This window comes from Amblyomma americanum, chromosome 5 (genome assembly GCF_052857255.1).
Source record: "Amblyomma americanum isolate KBUSLIRL-KWMA chromosome 5, ASM5285725v1, whole genome shotgun sequence".
Classification (NCBI taxonomy): domain Eukaryota; kingdom Metazoa; phylum Arthropoda; class Arachnida; order Ixodida; family Ixodidae; genus Amblyomma; species Amblyomma americanum.
In genome coordinates this window covers 201,571,184-201,586,655 of record NC_135501.1, presented here as the reverse complement: position 1 = coordinate 201,586,655, position 15,472 = coordinate 201,571,184, and the positions used below count along the sequence as shown (strand labels likewise).

Genomic DNA, 15,472 nt, shown 5'->3' with positions numbered 1-15,472 from the left:
TCTTACGATCCTCCTACTTTGACCCCGGAAGGCGCTCCCGGCATCTTCTGCGATATCTCATTACCGGCGTTAATTAATAGCGGGCCGGCATTAGCGAACCCTCTCGAGAGCCAGGTCAATAAGCTTAATCGGCCTATCCGGGCGAAAGATGTAACACAAAAAAGAAGCCTCGGTTAATAACGTTCTGTGCTAGTTATATGCCTGTGAAGCGTGCGTGGTGCACCGTGCAGTAGGGAGTGGAAGCACCTTCCTTCGCACATAGCTGTCTTTTGAAAATCGCTATCATTTTGCGAACGCGGGGAATTCAGTGCGAAACCATCATTTGTTTGCAACATAACGCACAGTTCTTTGTGATTGTGCACCTTGTTGTGTCCGTGTTGTATTCTGTGCTACGTTCACACAGCTTTTTTTTTTTCTTTTTTGTTAAGAGTTTGGTCGTAATTGCACTGCTTGTAGTATTTCTTCGCACTGAGGGTATATATCTTGACGACTTGCCGACAGGGGGAGTTAGCGGAGGCATAAATGGTTGATACGAAATGTAAAAATGGAAAATAATTAAATGACGGGTGCGGCCCTGCGCGAAGAATGCATTTAAATACGCTGCGTTGGGAACTAAGCTGTGCTTAAAAATTGGCTCCATGTGTCTGTGTGGTTGTTAGCATGTTTAAAATTGTCAACCTTGTAGTGTACGGCGTTTCACACATGCTAATAGAAATGTCAGTGTTACGAAGTAACTATGAAGGATGACGATAACTGTGATGGAAAGCAAAGGTATTATCATTATTATGGTACGCGGTGTCACTGCAGTGTCATAGGTTTACGCATTATTCCAATATGTTTCTTAAAGCAAATTCGAAGTGTCAGCGGTTGGCTCTCGCCTTGCTGTAAAATCTCTCGCGCCAAAATTCAGTACTCCTGGCAAAGCGACTCGAAATTTCAGAAGTGATGGAATGGTTTCAATCGTGCTACGGATTATTTTTTATCTGTCCCCGATTATGTGAGCACTGTTTTATTCTGTTTAGTTGTCCAAAAATCAGCCTAATTTGCCGAGTTTTGATTGCGCATAAATAGTTTTTCTCTCTAAATACCAATATTTTCTTTATATCCATTTTTCACAGGGGCCAGTAACGACGAAGTCGAAGTTCAGAACTGTTATCCAACATTTTTAATTTTTTGGACATGTCAGGGCATAGCCTCCTCTATTTTTTTCATGCCTGCTCAACCGTGGGGAACGCCATTGTTAGGCGCCGTTCGCGCTAGTACGCGAAGCTGCCAACGAGTGGCGCGCGCAGCCCTGGATGCAGCAGACGACGCGGCAGGAATAGCAAGCAGCGTAAAACGCGGCGCGCAATTCTGCTACTGTGTATACTCCTCTCATTTTAGTAAGAATGATATGCGGGCAAGGATCGTTAAACTGCTAAGTTGTTTTTGTTAAGCCATGTGCACATGTACTTTAATAACAGCTGCTCATTGAGGAAATTATAAAAGCGGCGACCGGGCATACATATCGAACGTTGCTGCAGTACCGAGAATTCCTCAGTTTTCTCCTTTATTGACGGTAATTATTAGCGTGCTTCTTTGTACAAAACACGCATTCTCAGCACAAGTTGTATCTGATCCAATATATAAGCAGAAACATTAAGGAAGCATTTTTGCGAGCGATGAGTGAATGAAAAAATTTTTACTGTCGTAATTAGAATAGAACATACATGCGCAAAAAAGTTTTCACAACTTTAACATCTTTCTAGATAGAGGCTTTGATGTGAGCGGCTTTACTACGTTGTTCCTGTCAGTCACTGATAACGCATAGTTCGTAAAACAGGCCGAAAAACTTTGTGCAGATGAGTTTCAGAAGCTGGCTGTGATGGTCATTGCAAGCAAGCTCACATTTCAGTGCTACATGTTCTGCAAGAGCATCAACTGCATTGTTGACGGCAGCTTGCAGGGGTTTTGATAAGAACCTTCTTTTGTTCAGCAACACCTCGACGTAGTTCTTGAGGGCGTACAGAACATACACAAACTGCGTTGAAGGATAAAGGAGACCTCCTTTGTCCTGATGACGGATCAAACTGTCACTGGGCGTAGATGAGGCTGGTCATGTGAGAAGAGCATTGCAGTTCCTGCAATCAATTTTTTTCTGGAACAACGCGAGCCAAATAACCTCCTAACATTGCAAATGCTGCAGTGTCCGGCGCTGGCAGCAACGTTTTCTGTGTCCTCAGAAGGTCTTCGAGGAGACTTTTCGCCTCCGGTGGGAAGTCGTCCACGCGCTGTGTGACTGCAGGTTTGTGTGTACTGCTCAGGGCTCCAAGTGCTTGCCTTTACGTTTCTATTACATTGCTATCTTGGCAAGCAGACACTAAGCCAGTTTTCAAGGCCTTCTCTACGCCAGCGAGTACCGCTCTAGCGTCTGTCTGATCATTGCTTCCAGCAGACCGCCTTAACCAGCCAAAAAATGACTCTATGGGGTCCGAAGAAAACTTTCTGGTCAAAACAAACTTGAACCCTTCATTAGCAATGAGGTACTTGACGCATTCCACGTTTGATTTTGTTGTCATCACAAGTGCTTGATACGTTTCCTTGCTTAGGAACCGTTTCGCTTTTCAGTTACGCCGCATGTCTTGAAGAAAGCTTAAGAAGGACGTTGTCAGCCAACTCAGGCGCCCATCATAGACAGAGTCATATTGTCTGCTGTCTGGCATTTTTTTTATGAATGTGCTGCACGCAATTGCTCACATCCATTAGAAAGAAACCAGCGGTGCATCGTACCCATAAATATGACAGTTGGACCCACAGCTGCAAAGCTCATGTCACACGTGTGTCCTGCTTGTTCCTCGATGAGTTTGAGCGCAGCAGTGACCGGAGGTGAGAGGACCTGGACAGCCCTTGAAACATTCATTTTCTCAATGTTTGACGGAAAGATATGCTTACGCATTAAAAAACAAACAGGTTTCACGATGCTCCCTTGTTGCATCTTGCAGAGGTCTTTGAGGTGGGAGGAGGAAACCTCGCCGTCCTTACCGAGGTCACGGGCAAGGAGTTGGGATCTCACGTTCTTAATTATGTGACATTGCTCGACCGCAAGAAACAACTTTCGTGTCAGATCTTGAAGGTACTGTATGCAGTGCGTTAAATTTCCATTACACAGCAGTTGAAAAGCAAGAACGTTGATTTTGTGATTATCGGCCACAATCCGTACAATCTTAAAGCCAATTCTTTCCACTTCTTTTAGGACGTACTTTATAAGGGAAAACAGCTTCTGGCAAGTGCAGTTTCTCGTGAAGAAATACCCCACAGGTACCTGGATGCACACTGAAAGCCCTACTAGCACAAAACACTGAAGTCAGTTGGCTAAAACAGTATCACTACTGGCTCTGTCTTCCGTGCTCTTCCCCAGGTCTGCTTCCCCCACAAATGAATCTCTCTGCTTGTTATATTGAAGCCCCTGCTGAATTCGCATCTCATAAACTACTAACGAGCACACCTTGGCCTGCTCGGCTTTTAAGCCCGTTACCTCCACCTCAAGGCGTTGCTTAACAAGGGATGTGAAGCCTACCTCGCCTGAATTGGCTCCGAGGAATCTTTGCTAAGTAGAGCTGCATGCCGGTTTTAGGAGACCTTCTTTGCGGACGTGCTCATATGCCCGTGTTGACAGGTTGACAGGTTCCTTAAAATTATGCAATGACGCACAACAAGCTCGGACCAGGTTGGCATGATTTTTGAAAAGTTTTTGACTTGGTCGACCAGAAGGCTTGCACCTAAGTGCTTTTCACTCGCTGCTTTGACGACGCCAGCAAAAGCAGCAAGATGACAGTCCTCTTTCAGTTGCCTTAGTTCTTCTTTGCACTTGTCCACTTTTTGCTTCAGTCGCTCTATTCGGGTTTTCAAGTCCCGCTCTTTTCGTCGCCACTTCTGGCGTTCGACAACAGAAATAAAACTGCGGATGTGAGCCTGTGTCACCTTCTTTTTTGCAGTGCTCGGAGTTGAGGCTTCCGGCTCGACCACATGCTCATTGTTACTGATTGAGTCATCCATGTTTGCAGAGCTTTCAAGTGCAGGAGACAACGTAGTTGGTGGTGGAGACTGACCGACGACGTCGGCGTTGCGACAAAGGCTACTTGCATCTGTCTGCTTGGAAGCAGCAGGAATTAGGGCTTGGGGGCACGGAATGGACACCTTCCCATTTTCACACAGCAGCATATCGCTGCGCGGTCTCTTCGCAGGTGGCTGCATATATTGCGGATAGTCCAGAAAAATGCTTGGAGTCGCACTTCTTTTCAGCTTCCGGGTTTTGCATCCTTCCTTGTAGTCGCTTGAAAGGAAATGCTTGCTGCAGACGACTGAATAACGAGATGTGGTATTCGGCACCCAGTTCTTTCTAGAAATAACTTTTAACCGCTGTGCTCTTAGTTCGTTGCCACTTGGAATCTCGTGGAAGGAAATATCTTCGGTCTTCTGCTTTGCGCCAGGCTTACATCCCGGCACACAGCAATAAGCCATAGCACATATTAATTTAGGTTGAAAAAATGCCAACTAAGAAAGTCACCAACCACGATGTTACAGACTAACCTACACGGTTTCTTCGTCAGGTACGTGTGACTGTGGGCGAGTTGCAGAGAGAGCGCCCCTTCTTAGGTTAAGCCGCTCTGTCCCTTGGCGGCACGTGGTGCAACCTGAGGAGCAATTGTGCAACACTGGATACCCTGGAGCATGGTTAAAGCTGCGAGTCACGTTGTAGGACTATGGTGAAGTTCACTGGGAAGATGCAGAGCGCAGTCCCTGTTAATATACACGTATACAGCGGGGAGGTTTCCCTTTGTGCTGTTGATGTTGTTCGGGGTCGTTTGAAGGATTCCAGGAAACGCGTGTTTGCTAACTTGTTCCAGCTCCGAGTATGCTGGTTTCGTCGAAGTTGATTGTGTGCCTTAGGAATGTTCGCTTAGAGGACTGCGCTTTCTTGCATAGTTGCCTACGTCGTTTTTGTGTTGCCGAATTTTTCTTTTATATATTTTTTGGTTTCGCCGATGTAGCAATTGCGTCGACGCAAGGAATTTTGCAGATAATGCCTTGGGCTCTTTCTCGCCGTGGCCGATTTTGGGAACACCTGGTGAGCAAGCGCAGCAGTGCTTAAAGATTTGGCCGAACCTGGAGACTCCCTTTTCTCAGGATTCGGGAGATGGTTTCGGTTTCGCATTTTTGTAGTGGCATTGGCTGTTATGCGTAGATTTCTCGGGGCAGTGAGCACAATGCATGTTCCCTCAGAGTCAGCCAGGGAGTGTTCTGTGATCGCGCTCCTTTCCTTGTTACTACGAGGCATATGAACAAGGTTGACTTCGAGAGAACCATTGCAAAAATTTGAAAGAAGAAAACACAAGAAAAAGTTTGGTGTCGAGGCGCTCGGCGCTGCTGACTCACAATAAACTGGCGTTAATTTTCCAGATATAAAAGAGCGGTCCTCTTTGTTGTAGCCATGAATTGGTAGTGGCTTAGGACGAGTTGGTCCTTTGCGAAGTAGGCAAAGCCCATGTTTATTCCGCGGCCGCCGAAGCCCCTGCATGCAGCCGGCCGCAACTACGCACACGCCCGTCCATCCAGGGCTGGCAGCGCCGCCCCGCGGAGAAACACGGCGGAGTCAGACGGCGCTTCAGCAGCCTTTGACCAGGCACGGAAAAAATAGAGGAGGCTATGGTCAGGGCGAACGTTCACTACGCAATTCCGCTCTACGGGGTCCAAACATAACCTACATATATCTAACCTTCCCTGATAGCTCTCCGTTAGTGGGAGCAATTGATTTAAAAATTGGCAGTGGCTTAACTTGGCAAAGCCTGGAATTTAGCGAAAAGCAAGAACGCTTGCTAAGCCTCTGAGGCTCGTCCATGGCAGCTCCGCTACAAGCTCGCGACAGCCTTTCTATATATATACACACGACCACGTGGCTATGACGTGGTATCACATGGTCTTACGACACCCTCATCGGATGTCAGCACATGGCTTCACGTCACCCCATCGGATGTTCTTAAGGTCAAAGGTCAAACCAAATGTCACACAATGTCAAATGTCAACTAAAGGCCATGTGTCAAGGGTTGGACACCATAACTGTGCCACATATGGTCGTACACGGCTAACGTGGTTGGGCTGAAGGTCGTTGAAGGTCGTTCTCCGGCCTACGCGACGACTGCTTCACCTAGCGTAGTGAAGCTTTTCGCTTCAGCAATTGACGCTTCTTTTCTTATCGAGCCAGAGTGGCTGCGCAGACGCTGCATGCATGCATCTGCCGAGGCAGGGCATCGAGCAGCAGCTGCTAACGCCCTCGTCTGTGTGTTCTCGGCAGGCGTAATCTACTTTGCGTCAGCCGCGACTCTCCCTCGAGGCAACAGTCAAGCAAGCATTCCACATGCTCTGAGAAGAGCGAGCTGCCACGACAGGCCGCGAGAGGCCAATATGCGGTGCCGAAAAGATGCGCGTCCTTTATTCCTTCATTCCTCTCTTTCCTTCCTTCTTTCTTGCTATCTTTTTCTTTCTTTCTTTTTGTTTATCTTTGTACCTGCTCTTTCCTTTTTCTTCGTTCCTTTCTCTTTTTTTATCCCATTCTTTCACACGTTTCCTTCCTTCCTTCCTTCCTTCCTTCCTTCCTTCCTTCCTTCCTTCCTTCCTTCCTTCCTTCCTTCCTTCCTTCCTTCCTTCCTTCCTTCCTTCCTTCCTTCCTTCCTTCCTTCTTGCTGCGTTCTTAATTCTTCCCCTCTTTCTCTCTCTTGGTCTTAATTGTATTCTTTAATTCCTTCTTTCTCTTTATTTGCACCTTTATTTCTTTCTTTCGTTCTTTCTATGCTTGTTTTCCTGTTTCTTTCTGCAGTTCTTTCTCTCTCCCGTTCTTGATTTATCTTGATTTAATCGTGACTTGTTTCTGTTTGTTTTCGCTTCTCTCTCCCTTTCTTCTTAGTTAGCTAATTAGGTGGTCTCATTCGTCTAACTATTCCTTAGGATAAGATACATTGTTTTTTTCGCTGAGCCGCTCCTCCGCGAACAGACAGTTTGAGACGCAGCGCAGCTTTTGGAAAAGCTACTGCTACGTTATTTCGCTTACTGCAGTAAGCAGGTAAGCTTAAGTGTTCTGTGATCGCTTCTCGGCCTTTTGGCCAAGATCAAAGTGTAGAAGCCACGTTATACTGCTGAGAACTACGCCTATGAAATTAACCACGCTGATTGATAGTTTGCGTATGCAAGAGAGCGAGCGCGTTGTCTCACTATAGATAAAGGCAGATGTTATCACGGTTTTGCAGTCTGTCTTTAAACGTGCTGTTTTGTATTTGCCAGCCTTACGACGGATATTTCAAAGCATCTCTTCTTTTCGTTTTCTTTAAGCATTTTTTTCTTGTTTTTGATTCTCTTTAGCCTGCATGTGAATTGTTAAATGCGAATTGGTTGCAAACATGACATAACTGAGTGTAAAGAAGTAAATACTTTAAATACTAAAGAGAGGTAGCCTAAGATCAAGTGCATAATCGAATCGGGTTCAGAAACCTGTAAAGTTTATGGCACGCGCAGCTCAGCTCAGCGTCCGAGATTTATGGGGCTCGTCCGTTACTCCGAACTGCGGCCTGAAAATCCATTTCAGTCCGATCAGACTTCGTTTCTTTTGTTTTTAAGCAAAAGACAGTCTCAACCCCGTCAGCAACTCTGAAAGATGGGTTTAGACAGCTTTATAGACAAGAAAGCTAAAATAACACTGGTTAAAGCCTTCGGTGAAAAGTTTAGGAGCGCATTATACATAAAGGCGGTTTCTTTATTTTTGCTTCCCAACTTTGTCTTATCTCAGAAGAAGCTTCGCCAGACGTGCGAATCAAATGAAGGGGAAGTTCATATGGACACAGCGGAGAAAATGTCAGCTCTGGCTGGATTTTTTTTTTTTTTTTACTGTTACTGTGTCGTCTTCCATTCCACGCTTTAACGCGCGTGTGCTTGCAGAGCTCGAGGTGGGCTTAAAATTTGGGATTAAGTTTTAAATCCCACGCTTAGGGCCCAGCACGCACATGGAGATCGCTAATGCGATTCTTTAGCGTGCGCCGTTGCTTTTGCTATAACTGAACGTTGACCGGACTTACACGCTTATAAGCGGACATTCACATCGCCTATAAGTCGTGCTTATAAGTCGCCATTCACGCTTATAAGTAAACGTGCATATTGCTTATAAGTCACGATTATAAGTCGACATTAACTTCATGAACTGGGGTAAAAGCCTCATTACGTTAAGATTTCATGCAGATGTAATGACTAGGAATCACTTGGCTTATGAGTCACGCTTATAAAGTCGACATTCTGTCGTGTAAGTTCGCATGCAGGTCGCGGTAAAGTCAAGCTTTTAACCCAATAGTCATATCGTGAAATAGGCAAAAAAAGTTACGCAACTCAATGACAAGATTACGTGCAGCCTTAATTTGAGTTACTGGGCATTCACATCGCTTTTAAGTCGCGTATGTGGAGTCGACATTCACGCTTATTAAGTTCAGACTCATAAGTTGCCATGCCCATCGCTGGTAAGTCTCGCTTGTAAGCCGACATTCATAAGATTTAGGGAACAGCTGCATGCTGGAGGGAAAAAGCGGGGGGGGGGGGGGGCTTCAAATCCAAATCTTTATTCAGCATTTTTTCCCACATTCAACCAGGAAAAAATGTCGGACAGGAACAAAAAGCTACTATCCTAGTATCTTGACGGTACCCTAGTGCAGATGCGGTAAGCAGAAAGTTATTTGCTTGAATTTTCGAGGAAATTAGCGATAAGGAGGGGGAAGGGGGAGGGGGCTAAGGCTGAGGGGAATGGAATGGCTCATGTTGAGAACGTGGACGCACGTGCCCTACTTGAAAGAAGATACGGTACAGAATGGAAGCCTGGGCTCTCCAGCCTCCGCTATACAAAGGCACTTCTTCAGGCGGCTTCCTTTGCTCAGATATTTGAGCGCGCTCAGAGAAATGGATTTCAGGATATCTCATTACGTTGCCGGCTTGAATACAGACGAGACGAGTTTTCTTGTGTTGCGAGAGACCTAACCTAGTAAAAGATGTATTTTCTTTTCTTTATGCGTGAGATGGATTTCCTTAGCGGCCGTGCATGGCTCGGATTCAGATCTTGTTTAATGGAATTTTTTTGTCTTTCTCTCCCACTTTTTTCTCCTTTTGAGCAAGGACGAGGCGAAGCGGTGTTGGGTAATGTTTTGAGTACAGTCTTAAAAAGCCTGCTGTAAAACCGATTTGCTATATATGCACTGCAGTCCGAACAATGATGTATGCGTACTCCTCGAGTCAGCTGCACTCTGCAGGACGTTGTTATGCATCTGCTTTTGATGGTTGTGAGATACTTCGCATTTGTTCACCGTAGTGTTACGCAATCGTCAGTGTACAAGAGTCAGTGTACATTTGCTACTGTATTAACTTGCTCACAGCATACGCTGTTTTGTGCCGTGCACGGCCGACCTTTAGAGGAGCGCGCGTACACTTATGTACAAATATATATACATACTTATATAAGAGAGGGACAGATGAAAGGAAAGAGGTCATGCGTTATTATACTATCATGGCTTCCACCTGTTATGCACTCTTTATTTATTTATTTATTTATTTATTTATTTATTTGTTTGTTTGTTTATTTATTTATACGGCGAGAGTCGTTATTGCGAGCCCGTCCTCCGCTATCGTATGACTGCACCCCTCTGTAGTTTGGGGCACCGTTACAAGCCAGTCCATGCGGCCAGGATAGAAGCAGAAGAGCGGAAAGAAGAGAAGATGAAAAGAAGATGAGAAAAAGAAGAGAGGAACAAGTGGGAGAAAATGGAGGTTTGCCGTTGTGGTGAGCAGCGGACACGACGGCTCTCGGCGGATGTTTCAGCTAAGCCGTATCGTATAGTTCAGCCAGTAACTTTATTCACGCTGTGAGCTTTCGAGTGTCAGCATGTCCGCAGCATACTATACACACATTTCCGCGGAAATGTTGTCTCGTCTGGGTGATTATCTTACATTCCGCTCTGCTGGAGGCGGAAACGTGGGACGACGCTGAGATTCAAACTTCGTGCGGTGCAGCCTGGGAGAAATGCCGGACGCGTTCCAACGACCGACCGCGGGAAGCGCGGGGAATTTCCCCCCGTTAATCTCGCTCCCGGGCGTCGTTCCGCGCCGCGCCTCGCGTTAAGAAACGCGCGCTGTGCACCAAACGCATGCCCCGCTCCCGTGTCGGAGATACCGCACGTTGCGTTCTAAAGAACTGTCCCGCGTGAACTGCCGGGAAACGTTGCGAAATAATTTTCCCGCGCAGTCGCCTCACCCTGCGGTTTAATTCCGAGCTTTGTGTTTTTGAACGCTCATGAAGCTGAAAGATGTAGCGCCGTTCTTGGAGCTCGAGGTCATAACCATGTCGACTGTGCGTGGCCGCGCGTGATAAGGCGCGCGTTCCTTCGCGGTTTGGGAGTTGTGACGTAATCACCGTCAGGCTAAATACGCCCACGTCAGAACATAGGTCTCTGCCAATGACCTCCAATTAACACTGTCCTCTGCGAGCTGCTGCTGCGCTGCTCTCAGCAAACTTCCTAATCTCATCCGCCCACCTGAATTTCTAATCCGTGACGTAACGGTCTGCGGTCAATGGCGGCGCGCCATTCTCGCTGGGCCGAGTTTCGAATCACGATCACTGGAATAGCCTTCTTCCCAACCGAAGCGACGCTGCACTCATACCCTTAATTATCAAGACGAAAATCTAAGAAAAAGAAATCCACTAATGTATTAGCGCTATCCATCGTGTCGTATACCTCCTATTATAATTGAGGCCCTTGAGGTGAATATTAAAACAAATATCTCAGTCGTGGTACAGGTCTGGCGTGTTAAGGGCTCTGTGAATTCGCGGTACCTGATTGGCCGAAGCCGTCTGCGACTGCCCTGGCAGGGCTGGATTTGTGGTTAGATGTACAGGGTGTGGGAATTGTGTGCCCAGTAGTGACCAAAGCTCTTTGGTGATAGCGGTTTTGAAACTAGTAAGCTGGCAAAAACGACTCTTCAGGACAACTTTTCTTGGCAATGCAGCCAAAAGCTACTGGGCCGAAACTCTCCCTCTTTACCGCACAACGAAATATAAACCCTGGTTGCATTTAATAGCTGTTTTGTTCATCAAACGCATTATGTCGGTAATAATTTAAGGAATCTTTCTAACATAACTAGACATTTTCTACGTTAATCCTGCGAAAAAAAAATTCAGAGCGACACTAGGTAGTTCCATTATATGTTGGCAGTGCGATAACATTGCCAGCTGCTGATGCCTTTACCGGAAGTGACGTCACTTCTGGTTTCGTGACGTCACTTCCCCCAGAAGATGTGCGAATTTCCCCCCTTCCTCCCCTTGCTCTCTGTCTCTATCTCTCTCGCACTTTCCCTCTTCCTCCTCCTCCTCCTCCTCTAAACCTAGAAAAGGAGACGTTCCTCTCTTCACTTTGCCACCTGCCAACCGTCGCAGGTGGCGGCAATTCCATTTAATGTAATGGTAATGAAAATAAAGTAATTACATTCAGTTAAATTAATTCAATAAGTAATTAGGGCCTTACGGCTGACGCTGTAGATTCCCAGGTAGAATGTACGACTAGAGGCTAAGCTAAAGCTACAGAACCTTTCGCTGTAAAACAGATCAACTGCAGTACTTTATTTGGACGAACGCTGAAGCTTTTGAAAAGCGGCGCACCGATTGACCGTCTGCCAGGACGTATTTTTCAAGCCTACGTATTGCGCTTGCAAATAAGCAGTAGCACACTTCTTGCCTTTGTACGAGCCGAAGCCATGTTGAATGCTATAGAACTTGGACAAAGCAGACCTGTGTTGATCTATGAATACATATACCGAATAGGCGGCAGGCAGACGATTCCTTCGGGCGCTAAGTATCGACGTACAGTCTGCTTCAAAACCAGCCCCGCGTTTGTACTTCTTTCTAAAGAGTTTGTGCCCGAGGCGACTTGACAATTGGGAGACAAATTTGCTCTTTCGCTTCGCGCATTGGTAATCGATGTCCTGTACTGCGCCGTGTTATCGTTGCGTTTTTGTTTGTTATTTTATTTTCTGTTGGACCGATACTGAGCGACTGGAGTGAGCAGCTGTATGGAGAAGCCGAGCGGAGGTTGTCTGCTGGGGACCCGCGCACGAACCTTTAGGCGTAAAATCTCGCGATATCAGTTTGTGTCGAAACTGGTCGCACTTTCGGATTTTCCCAACATTTCGTACCCGGGGAAAGTTTTGCGAATAATTTGTTCTTTAAAGTCGCCCATTGATGTAGTCGCTGCTGTGTGGCGCAGCGGGCTACTTATTTTATTTTCAATTTTGTTTAGGGCATGTGCGGGCCCCACTGATTCGGGACTGAATAACGTTTTAGCGTTCAATTAATGAGAACTCCACAATTACTTGTGACAAGCTCACTTTTTCTTGTTTTGTGACTAGGTTTCCTTCTTGGGATATAATATCTAAAAGCCATTTTCATCTTCATTTCAGACATATAACCGAAAACACATAGTGACGGGAAATTGCACTATGTGTTGGCAATAGAATAGCATTCGAAGCTGTTGATGCCTTTGCCGGAAGTGACAGGTGCGGCTTATGACACCCAGCTTGCTCTTCCCGTACATCACCTGCCACGGTTGGTAAGATGAGGCTTCCCACAGACGAACCTGGTCTCGTGATGTCATTCTCGGGTCTGGTGACGTCACTTCCCTCCAGCCAATGGCCGTTCTTCGGTCTGGTGACGTCATTGCCCATGCATTTCACTCCAGCCAATTGGATTTCTCCTCTCTGGGGACGTCACTGTCCGGCAGCCAATCAGGATTTTTCTGGATAACGCCGGCCGGCGCCGGGTTTTTGCTCCTGTCAGGGTTCTATGCTATCGCGTAAAATTCCTCGTTTTATGCAAATTGCTTGTTCCTTCGTCCGATAGGACCGAAGCTAGCAACAAGTCAAGCAAACAGGCCATCCAAGCGAAGGAGGTTAACTTTGGAATTTCGGCCACGCAGACGGTCCATTGGGGCATAAAAACTTGACTTTTCGTCTGCTTTGCGTGCACTCGCCGCTCTTTCGTATACTTTCCCGGCATTTTGTGCCTGGCTTAGCTTGAGAATAGGAGAAAAAAAATTTTTTTTTTTCGTTTTTCATATCGCGTTTTTAAAGTCAACGTTCTGTGCTGCGGGGCTGTTTTTTTTTTTTCGTTTTCAAAGTTCGATCTGACATGTATGCTGTCCATGAATGGAGAAAGAAAGCAAGCTAGCCGAGCGAAAGCGGCTAATGCCAGCTGCTTGGCCATTCGCTTTCCTGCAAGAAAAAAAAAATCATTATAAATTAGAGCGCAAGCGATTCACTTCCCCGAAAAAGACTCTATATATTAGAGCGCCACAGATTTATTTTTTCTCTCACACAGTTCGCAGCAGTGATCGCGATGGTGTGAGGGAAAGAGGACTTGAGGGAGTTGCGGAAAGTTCGTCCCCTAAGGGAGCCTTTGTCGGGAAGTGTCGAGCGCGCAGCGCTTATACGAACAGTTTCCTGAACCACTGCAGACAGCGGTGGCCGGCAGCGCGGTTTGGTTTTCTTCTCGGGGTTCCTTTCCATATGCATGCGCCACCACCGCTCGGCTGGCTCCGCGTCCTCTCGCCCTTCCATCCGTCCGTGCCATGCGCATTCACTGAGTCGTAATGTATACCGCGTGCTTTATACGCGAACGGCGCGCCGCGTCGGCCCTCTTGTCATTAGTAGTCAAATTTTATGCAACTCGTGGCTTCAGGCGGTGTCTCTACTAAAGCCCGCTCTCCTAACCCCGTCTACTTGGTTTGTGCGCACTAGTTTGACGACTTCACCATTATCTTTGCTTGTTTGTGTGTGTGTGTTTTGGATGTTTGTGTTCGGGCGGTTGTGCTTGAGGTCGTATGTGCGTGCGTGCGTGAGTGCGTGAGTGGTGTGTAAACTCTTCCCTCTGTTTGCGCACCTCTGTGTCTGTGTGCTCTGTTGTACAGTGGCTTCCCGGTCGAATCACTCGATCGGCCCCTCGTCGTCCTGTAGCGTGTAGTGGGATGGCCGACGTCTTGTCATTCGTGTTTACTTTTTAATTATTTCTTTTTTCCCTCCCTTTTAACTGACCGTCTACTCTTGATCGATGTCCGTCTGGGTCTGCAGGTGACCTTAGCCGCCCGGTAACAAGAGATGCATCCTCGCTGGCTCTTTATATGAGAGCTGTGCATCACGTTTCGCCGGTCATTTCTGCTACGGTGAATAATAATAATAATAATAATAATAATAATAATAATAATAATAATAATAATAATAATAATAATAATAATAATAATAATAATACTTGGTTTTTGGGGAAAGGAAAATGGCGCAGTATCTGTCTCACATATCGTTGGACACCTGAACCGCGCCACGAGGGAAGGGATAAAGGAGGGAGTGAAAGAAGAAAGGAAGAATTAGGTGCCGTAGTGGAGGGCTCCGGAATAATTTCGACCACCTGGGGATCTTTAACGTGCACTGACATCGCACAGCACACGGGCGCCTTAGCGTTTCGCCTCCATAAAAACGCAGCCGCCGCGGTCGGGTTCGAACCCGGGTACTCCGGATCAGTAGTCGAGCGCCCTAACCAGGGAAACGCTGAAATTCAAATGTTGACTGCATACAGCTCAGCTTCCACAAACCGTATTCTTTCCGCTCTTCACCACTGGATCAAGCACCGCCACCCTTTCGCTCTCATCAACATCGGTCACTAGGGCGGGCCAGCGGATAATGCATTGTAGGCGTCTGAAAGGGGCGCTCAATAAAGTTTGCGCTACGCTTAGGGTGTTTACGGACGCCGCTTCTTAAATATCCTCCAGCAAGAATTTTTGAATATGGTTTGTGGAAGCTGAGCTGAAAACCATATTTAAAAATTCTTGCTGGGGGATATTTATGAATCGGCGTCCGTAAACACCCTAAGCGTAGCGCAAACTTTATTGAGCGCCCCTTTCAGACGCCTACAATGCATTATCCGCTGGCCCGCCCTAGTGACCGATGTTGATGAGAGCGAAAGGGTGGTGGTGCTTGATCCAGTGGCGAAGGGGGGCGGAAAGAATATGAAGTGAATTAATTGGAATACAATTGTCTTTAATTTCCTTTAATTATACTTAGTTGAATTGACAAGTTTCAGAAATTTGCAGGAATGACATTGTCGTGGCTGGCGCAGCGTAGTAATATTCATTTCAAGCTGATGAAGACTGGCTTTTTTCCTCCAAAAGATTGAACTCGGTTTGTGGTCGATGATGCTAATGATGATTACGACTGTCGTGATGGTTATGACGATAATGATTGCGACGAATTGGAATAGAATTTGCATATTATCAGGGCGTCTGGAGTACCCGCGGTTGGTGTTTACTGATATGCGCTGCCGAGCGAGACCTTGTGACGCCTTCGGCGGTATACTGTGCCCGTTAAAATGATTCTT

The 15,472-nt window shown here is 46.5% G+C and overlaps 1 protein-coding gene and 1 pseudogene across 3 annotated transcripts in view; one reads left to right on the top strand and one right to left on the bottom strand.

Moving 5' to 3' along the window:
* LOC144133422 (uncharacterized) overlaps positions 1–15,472 on the top strand; it is a 363,299-nt gene that overhangs the window by 262,776 nt on the left and 85,051 nt on the right. The window lies entirely within an intron of this gene.
* On the bottom strand, positions 1,726–2,899 carry LOC144133423 (uncharacterized; annotated as a pseudogene).